This window comes from Mirounga angustirostris, unplaced genomic scaffold (assembly GCF_029215605.1).
Source record: "Mirounga angustirostris isolate CCGP_5_RB_7025 unplaced genomic scaffold, mMirAng1.0.hap1 SCAF_7, whole genome shotgun sequence".
In the NCBI taxonomy this organism is placed as follows: Eukaryota; Metazoa; Chordata; class Mammalia; order Carnivora; family Phocidae; genus Mirounga; species Mirounga angustirostris.
In genome coordinates, this window is record NW_026991715.1 from 75,984,131 (window position 1) to 75,994,056 (window position 9,926).

General features: G+C 34.2%; 1 pseudogene; it reads right to left on the bottom strand.

Moving 5' to 3' along the window:
- Nucleotides 1-8,504: 8,504 nt before the first annotated feature.
- LOC129046185 (cytochrome b5-like) lies at nt 8,505-8,892 on the bottom strand (annotated as a pseudogene).
- Between the last annotated feature and the right edge of the window lie 1,034 nt (nt 8,893-9,926).

Genomic DNA, 9,926 nt, shown 5'->3' on the forward strand with positions numbered 1-9,926 from the left:
GAGAAGCAGGCTTCCTGCGGAGCAGGGAGCCCGATGTGGGGCTCGATCCCAGGACCCTGGGATCATGACCTGAGCTGAAGGCAGATGCTTAACGACTGAGCCACCCAGGTGCCCCCACTTAAATGTTTTAAATAGTACATGAAGTGTACAAATTTGAAATTGTTGCACTGTTCACAGCTTGGATACTATCCTTCTAGACTTTATTTATTTATATATAAATGTTTATATGCATATACTTAAAAAACATAAATGCAATGTAACTATGAATATCATTTGTTTCTTGTGTTTTTTCACTTAACAAAAGTTCAAGGCACTGGGGTGCGTGGGTGGCTTCAGTTGAATGTCTGCCTTCTGCTAAGGTCATGATCTCAGGGTCCTGGGATCCACATGCATATGACTCTCTGCTAAGCAGGGAGTCTGCTTCTCCCTCTCCCCCTGTGCATGCACTCCCTCTCTCTCTCAAATAAATAAATAAAATATTAAAAAACAAAAAGACAAAATACTCCAAAACTACAAGGCATTGTTCTATGCCTGTATATGTGAATTAGACACATTCTTTTCAATAGCTATCTAATATCCCCATTATACAAATAATTATTTACTAAGTCCCACATTTTTAGGTATTTAGGTTATTTCTGTTATTTTAAAAATTACAAATAATATTTTAATAAACATCTTTGTATTTACACATTTGCACACATGTACAAGTATGTTTGAACAATGAATTCCTAAGTTAGATTATTTGATGTTTTGATGGAAGAGTATAAAGCACAGAAAATGAGATTTAATTGAAATTTATTGTGGAAAATATCATCCTGAGGCACTGAGTATAACATGCAGTGGGTATTTTTGCCTGCCTTTTCCTCACCTTTTGCTATCTTTTATGGCAGGACCTTAGGGAGTTTACTTTCCAGAGCTCTGCTTTCATAGTAGTAGCTGGCTTTAAATATACTCATGGTTTTTTGTTTGTTTGTTTTTCTTTTTTTTCTTTTTTTGGTCTAGAAAGCCATGAACGTATACATTGACCTGTCTTGTCCTAGATTGAGGGCCATGTGTTTATGCTCTGTTACATTTTCTCAGGCATTACCTGTCTTATTTATTGTTGTATTCTCAACATGTGTCTAGCAAAGTATAGGCAGTCGCTGAATATCTGTTACTCAATCGAAAGATATAGCAAAACTGGAAAATTTCCGTATGTTGTATCTAAATAAATATTCAGTAAAACAAGAATTCTAGAGGCAAGAGAAGTCTAAGTTTTTCCTACTTAAGATATAGAGCAAGAAGAAAATTTAATAAATACCTAAGGACTTAATTAACAATAGAACAATGCTATTTATATGCATTATTGGTATATGATACTTCCTCTTTAGCTGACTTGATTCCAGCTTGAACTTTCAAACCAGTAAAGATTCACTTTAAAGTCTGTGGTCCCATTATATCTTGTGGTCAACTGTATTCCAAGGCTGCTTATTTTGTCTATGAGAATAGTGCCTGTTGAGTTACATATGGATGGACTGGGTAGAGATGATGAACGTTTTTCTACAGTTATTCTATTTCTTGTGTCATTGTACAATGCTGATAGCTGTGGTTATCAGCCATGATAGCAGGAGCCAAAACTCTTTTTTGCACCACTTACTTTAGATATTTCTGCCAAAAGTTGGCAGATAAAAATGTGGTTCAAGCATCATCACTTTTCTTTCTAAATGATGGCAACAAACAAACAAACAACCTCCTTACCCTCCAGAGGTATGGAGAAGTTAGTATCCCCTTGTATTTGTTCTTCTTTTACCTCTTCCCATTTAGGCACTCATGGTAGTGTAAAAACTCTTTTCTATTCCTTTAACTTGTGCTAAAGCTGTGAGTAGTGGTTGTCATTGATAGCAATGAATTGTAAGCTTTTTGAGCATATGTTAAGTATACTTGGTATCGCAACACCTTTTTTTAAACAGAGACGGGCTATTTCTTACTTTATATCTCTTCATGTCTGTGGGGAAATTATGTCTGGAGGCCGTTTTAGAAATTTGCTTTGAACTGCATACAATCATTTCCATATAATTTTTAACCATTTCATAAAATTTTGGAATTGTAATATTCAAATATAATGATATAATTTTTCTCATCCCCACCTACACCATTAATCAATACAAAGTACACTAATTCTACTGGTTCTTTGGTATAAAAATTTTACACTTCTAAATTTTGAATTGTTATTTACACTTTGTTAGTATCCAGTAGAGAAAATGGAAAGTAGTTTATGTGTAGGTATAAAATAATGTTGCAGCATAAAATCTCACTGGGTGCTTCAATTATTTGTTTCTTTGCTTCTGTAAACCAAAGGTTAGCTTTAGCCCTAAAGGTTTAGCCCTTGTGTCCCTAAAATCTGCTTAAAACCTTTTCACAAACCCAGAGTCTCTTTACCAGTTAAAAAGTAGATTGTATATTTACAGCCTTTAGGGTCTCAGGAAATGATTCAAACTGCTCTTGGAAGTGATGCAGTGAGAAAGAAAATTCCCATAACGATTCTGGCATTAGATTTCTGACAGACTTTAGTTTACAGAACAGAATTGCAGATATGATTAAACAATTTCAAACGTTCTCAGACCCACAACCCACTGGGTAGATTTCAGAGCCAGTTATCATGTTGTCAAATATTTTAAAATCAAGGGAGAAATGATGAAGCCATTCGACATTCTCTAGAGTTTGGATTAGCCATTAGTTTATCCATTAACAAGCATTTCTTGAGCATCTTTGATGTGTCAAGCATTATTCCAGAGGCTTGGGATACATGAGTGAACAAAGTAGACAAAAGCCCTTTCCTTCATAAAGTGTTTAGGCATCATATACCTTTATTTACACAAAATAGGCAAGAAATAAAATATGTTGGAAGTTGTTAAGTGCTTTGTGAAGAAAGGGAAAGTAAAGCAGGTTAAAGGGGAATGGAAATGCTGAGATGGGGGGAGGGATGATGGATAAAGAGGGCACTGCAATTTGGAATAGTGTGATCAGAACTGGGCTTATTACATTTGAGCAAAGGCTTGAAGGAAGTGAAAGAGGTAGCTGTACAGATTAGGGGCAGAACATTCTAACCACTAAGACAGTTCATGCAAAGGCACTGAAATGGGAGTTCTGGCATATCCAAGAAGCCAATGTGGCTGGAGTAGAGCGAGTGAGAGGAGAAGTTATTAAAATCGTGTTCAGAGTGGAAACAGATGAATGCGCCACTACAGGGACTTTGTCTTTTCCTGGGCATGAGATCAGGGACCATGACAAGGTTTTGAGCAAAGGGGTGACCTGAGTATGTGTCCCTGGAGCTGCTGTTCTGAGAATAGACAGCAGGGGGCTAGAATGCCGTTCTAGTCAGGAATTAAGAACAGGGAAGAGCCAGGGAGAGCTGTTAGTGGCTTGATCCAGGGCAGTAACAGTGACAGTGTGCCAAGTAGTTGAATTCTGGATATATCTTGAAAGTAGCATCTACTGAATTTCTTGATAGATGAGATAGGGGAGAGATGTGGTAGTAGGCTCTTGTGAGGCAGTATGAGCCAACTTGAGCTCACTGTGTCTGAGCTATGCAAATTAGAACTAATCTTTACAATATTAAGGGGACCTCCTGAGTCTTAAGGCAGACTTAGACATATGGGCACTAAACTGTATGTCTGTATATGCTTAGACCATGGACAATAATTCAGCTATTACAGTTTGTTTGACTGGGATTTCTTTTAAGGTGAATGTGGTCTTGATAGGAAATTTACTATAGGATAGTCCAGGAGACAGAGCCACTTTTTTTTTCATTTTCTTTCTTTCTTTCTTTCTTTTTTTTTTTTTTTGTTTATTTGGAATAAATATCACATTCTACTTTAAGTTAGATACTTACTGACTGAGAACAACCTTTGGTGACTTTGATTTTTGCTTCTAAGACATTTTGGTCTAAACCAATGCCCTTGAAATCTATATATCCTCTTTAATTTTAATCCATTGAAATACTTGTTTAGCAAGTTCATTTTAGAGTCCAATTAATAGTGTCTTGTGGTTTTATAATATGAAGTCTGGTTGCTTGACTTTATGAAAAATGCTGATATATTTAACTTAACAGAAGGTGTTTTATTATAAGTAGTGGTAGTGATGCTTTTCAGCAACTGTGCTGTGTTAAATCCTATCTTGAATATTAAGTATTTAGTCCACGTATTGCAGCAATATACCCTGGTCCTGTAATCCTTTGCAGACAAATTGGGTGAAATGAATGTAGTACAAATCTGACCAGCCCTGGGGTTATTAATTATATTACACAATGAACTCAAGCTCAGATATACATTTCCAAATTGCCCTTTTCATGGAAAGTGATTACTCAAGATTGGTAATCATATGAAATGCTGTAGTTCATTTGATTTGTTATATTATGAAAACTGATAAAAGAAAATAAGAAAATGGATTTTTGTTTTCCATGTTTCATGAGACATAACATAACACATTACTATCATTGAACTTTAAACCTTATTCTTATATGATTTAAAACTCTATTTACTAGTTTTAAAATTTTATTAATTGGAGTTAAAGTCAGCATATAGTTAAATGCATGGATATTAACTTTATAGTTCAATAAACTTTGACAATTGTAGGAACCCAAATAACCATCACCTGACCATAGATCAGTGCTGTCCAATAGAACTTTCTGTGGATGGTGATAATGTCCTATATCTGTGTTGCCAGTGTAGTAGCCACTACTCACATGTGATTTTTGAGCATTTGAGATGTGGCTAGTCTGACTCAGGAACTGAATTTTTAATTTAATTTAATTTTAGGTATTTTAAATTTAATTCGTATGACCATAGGACTAGTGGTTACAGTATGGGACAGTAGGGCCCTAGATAGTTCTCAACCCGGACTGTAGGAGAGAATTAAACCCTAAAGCTGATGGCATATACTATTTCTAATGAATTAACTTACCACTTGTGCATCTAGGTTGGTATTGTGCATCTCCTAATACTAGGAGAATTAGAACAATAGTCACTCAGATCATTTCTGTAAGACTTAATTCTTTCACAGTGCTCAGTTGAGAAAGACTGTCCTAGAAAGTTTCCCCATTTCCTTTTCCAGTCAATACCAGCCCCTAATTACAACCATAATTCTTTTATTTATCTCCATTAACTATTTTTGCCTATTTACAGACTTCATATAAATGGAAATATACAATGCATTTGCTTTTGTGACAGTCTTCTGTCATTCAATATAATGTTGTAGGTATCAATAGTATATGCCTCTTTATATTGCTACATATCATGTAATATATCCATAATGTCAACATAGCAAAATTTATTTATCCATTCTCCAGATGTGCCCATTTCATTTTTGTCAAATTCATTGTCATAAAATTTTTCATAGCATCTTCTTATTATCCTTTCAAAGTCTGTATTATCTGTAATGATGTCTTTTGTTTCATTTTTTCATGTTGGTAATATACTTAATTCGTCTTGCTAGGACATTATCAATTTATTAAAGAAAAAACTTTGGTGTTCTTGATTTTCTCTTTTTATATTTTACTTATTTCTGCTTTTATCTTTGTTATTCCTTCCTTTTGTTTACATTTAAAGTAAAATCCATTAAAACTAACTACTACTTTCTCCTATCCTTTCATTTACTATATAAATTCTTAGCTATGCTTTGAAATACCAATTCCTTCCATTTTTTTAATTGGTTCTTCAGATATTCATCAAACATTTGGCTACTCCATGGAAGGTACTAGGATAAGCAACAGTGAACAAGATAGACATAATCTTTGCCCTTTTGCATTCATAGTTTTGTTGAGCAGGTGGAAATCAGAAAAGAAATTGCAAGGATGGTAGGTACCATGATGGAGAATTGCAGAAAAATCTGGGAGTTTACAACAGGGGACTTACATAGATTGGGAAAATCATCCTGAGGTAATGCAGCTTGAGATGAGCATGGCTAGGAGTTAGCTAAATGAAAGAGGAGGAGATAGGAGAGCACTAATGGCAGGAGGAACAGATGTACAAGACACTGGAGTGAGAAGGAGCATGGATGAGGAGTTAAGGAAGGCCAATATGGATGGAGTGTGGAAATGAGAAGGAGTGCAGCTTGGGATGAAGCTTGAGAAAGAGATGGGGCAAGATCACATGGTCTTACAGGCCATGTGGATAATTTTAGATTTATCTTAACTAAGGGTAATGGGAAATCACTGAAAACTTCTAAGCTGAGGAAACACATCTGGTTTGCATTTCACAAATCTCGTTCTGGTTACTGTGGATGTATGTTGAATGTAGACAGAAGGCAAATATTTATGAATAAAGGCTAAATGGGAAGCAATTGCAGGTGAGACATATTGTGATATGCATCAGAGTATATTCAGAATTCCTGTGCCCCAGTAACTAGTTCCTGTTAAAATGGAACTCAAAGTGATGTAATATTATGATTTTTATAAAAGGCTTCCTTTGAGTTGACACTCCTTTTGAGCCAGATATACTAGGCAGTCTATTTCTTTCATCTTATAAATGTTGAATATAAAGTGCTCAAATTTGAGGATAACACTTTTATTCCATATTGTGACAAGTCAGACTGGGGTGACTGCAGAATGTAGGTCACCTATAAAATTTAACTTCCTAAGAAGACTTCTGAAATACAAAGTAAAAGAAAAATTCTGTTCTGTGTTGACAATCTCACTGAATTGCATAATTTTTCTGACAGCTTCACTTTTACATGGAATTTTTGAACATTTAAAATTGAAATGGAAAGTTTGTCGATGTCTCAAATCTTTAACAGTTTTTTCAAATAAGTTTTGAATGTGAGTTTAAGCATTAACCTATTTTTTTAAAATTGACAAAATTCAATATTTATATCAGCACAAAATTCAGTTATTCATGCATATACCTTAGGTGTTGTATCTATTTCTTTCTTTCTTTCTCTCTCTCTGTCATCATCTGTTTATCTATATGCCATCTATTTTAAAAAATTGTCATAAAGTTTGTCCCTAATGTTTATTTAATAATTATGCTGGGAAGAAATAAGATTTCAGCAATATATTTACACTTTAAAAGTTGTTTTTAATTTTTTGTAACTTACTTTAACAATTTTTTTACTTTTTTTTTTAAACAGAAAACCTATGAGTACCATTTAAATGACTTTTTTCCTTTTTGATTTGAATGGGGGAATATCTAGCTCATCTTTATTTAGGACAAAATGGAAGTTAAGTAGATTAATTTCTCAGTGAGATTTATCATCTTCAATAGATTAAAGCACAAAATAATTGGTCAATTTGGTCTAAGAATAAGCCAGTTAGCAGATTTTAATATTGTCAAGCTATCATTGACTACTCAGATTTTAAAAGATGAATAGCCTTATGATCTTTCCGTTTTCCAGAGATTTTTAAAAATACATTTTAAAAGCTAGATGTATTTTTAAAAGATCATGCCTACAATAAGTAAATTATGTGGTCATAGAACATCAAGAAAAAGTTGATGAACAAAAAGGCACATTCTAAGAGTTCAGGAGTAGAAAGAACAGAAGAGTTCTTTTTGGTTTGGTTTTAGTATAGGAAAAAAGGGAAATAGGTATATTAAAATTATTTTCATAAGTCAGAGGATGACAAATACCATATTTCACTCATATGTGGAATTTAAGAAACAAAACAGATGAACATAGGGGAAAGGAAAAAAATAGAGAGGGAAGCAAACCATAAGAGACTTTTAACTATAAAGAACAAACTGAGGGTTGCTAGAGGGGAGGTGGGCTGGGGGATGGGCTAAATGGGTGATGGGTATTAAGGAGGGCATTTGTGTTGAGCACTGTGTGCTATATGAAAGTAATGAATCACTAAATTTTACTCCTGAAACCAGTATTACACTACATATTGACTAACTAGAATTTAAATAAAAATTGAAGTCCAAAAAATTAGTAAAATCAATCTTCTAACTCTCTCCATTATATATAAGAAATAATTGTTTATGGCAATATCTTTAAGTTGGTTTCTACCCTTTATGATTTTATAAACTTAATTTACTTTGTGTGGCATTCATCTAGCAAAGGTACATAAATATAAACATGAAAGTTTGACCTATTATGTGTGTAGTCATACACCTGTTTGTGTCCTAAAAATATAAGGTTATATACCTGGGTTATTTTTTTAACTATACACAATCATGGAAACTAAACAGGAATTAATCAACACATTTCGTAAAAGGCCTGATACCTGGTAAACCTTGCCTTTGGCTATGCCAGTGAGTCAATAACTATGGGTAAAGACTATAAATTCTATTGCCATCTAAGTACCATCTGATGGACTTTTTTCTAAGTGATACAACTGCATTTTCCCAGCAATTCACTTGAACAACAAAAGTAATTTTTAAAGAATTAAATAGTAAAAAATATTATGCAATTTAAAAAAAAATAAAATTATTTTTCAGGGGACGGTTTCCGTCAGTTGAAGCAGTTAACATTGGCTTCCTTCTCCCTGGTCCCAAAGCAGTCTTTTCTTTCATCGGCTTCTGAGAATGTGTTTAGTCTTGGACCGTGTAGAGGTGATACATTCAGGCTACCACCAGTGCTGAGATGGCTGGGATCACCCAGGTGGTCCATCACCTGGAATTAGAAATAAGTAGTAATGAGAGTTTCCGAGTCTTGGTTATCTTTGATCTGTCATCTGGATGAGTGACGTATGTTTTTTACATTTCTCAAGCATCTGTAAAGTGCCCAGCATCCTCAAAGTTTTCAGTAGCATCCAGTTTGTTCCTTTAAGACTTCTTCCCTACGAGGATGCTCCTCCGAAATCGTGGTCACATCGTACACCTTGTGGTACAGGATCAGCCAAGTGCTTTTGCTGTGGTTGTGCTTCTGGATCTTTTCCAGGGTGTAGTACTTGACGGTCTGGTCCAACTGCCCAGCCATTTTGGAACGCAGCAAACCTCAGGCAGGGCAGACACCAGGTGAGCCTGGTGCAGCAGAGTGTGCGTCTCATCTAGTTGGGCCCTGGACATTCCCGGCACCGTGGCCCCACACCCAGAGCCTCATTTTCTAGAGATTTTGCTGGTATTTTTAAAGAACAACAGAATACCAGAATATTGACAAGTTTCATTTCAGAAGAATTTTTTGAAGATCAAATATTAAGATATCAGTTGAAAATTATTTTATATTGCTTTCTAACATATTAAATTTATCAGTTTGCTTAATTATTAGTGATACATATAACATTTATTTCTGGCATACACTTTGGATTTTGCATAATCCTTAGTACAGAAACAAGCTACATCTTCCTTCTTTCTGTGACTATAATGTAGAACTGCATTCCTGGAGTGTTTGATTTTATTGATAATTTCTAGTTCAGTATTTCCTAAATGTCATTCTACCACAATACATTTTCACTAGTTCATAATACAGTGAGAAAAATAAGGATAATGTATATTTTGCATAAAACTGAATGTGTTTAAGAATTATCCTTTATTTTGAGATTATGCCCTTATTGTTATGAATTTCCATAGTCCTGTTATTTAGAAATTATGGTAATAATAAATGGTGGTTGGCATTGATTTATAAGATATACTTATTTGGCCAAATAAAATGTCTGCAACACTTGGTCAGACCTATAAATATTTAATTTTGGAATTTTACCAGTCCTTCAAACTTAGAGGATTAAGAACTACTCATTTAATTACTACATAGTTCTTCAAAATCCTAAGCAAAGGAAAAAAATTCTAAAAAGTTCACAGGAAATCGGTGTTCACATAGTGATAAAAACTTAATCTGTTTTGAAAATAAATATTCAATTCTGATTCTAGTAATTATGGATCCTTATTTTTATCTGTAAATATCCTAAGGTAGAGTTGGTCCTCTATACTGATGTAGCTTTTAATTAACTAATTAATTAATTTTTAGATTTTATTTATTTGAAAGAGAGAGAGAGAGAGAGCACAGAGCGGGGGTCA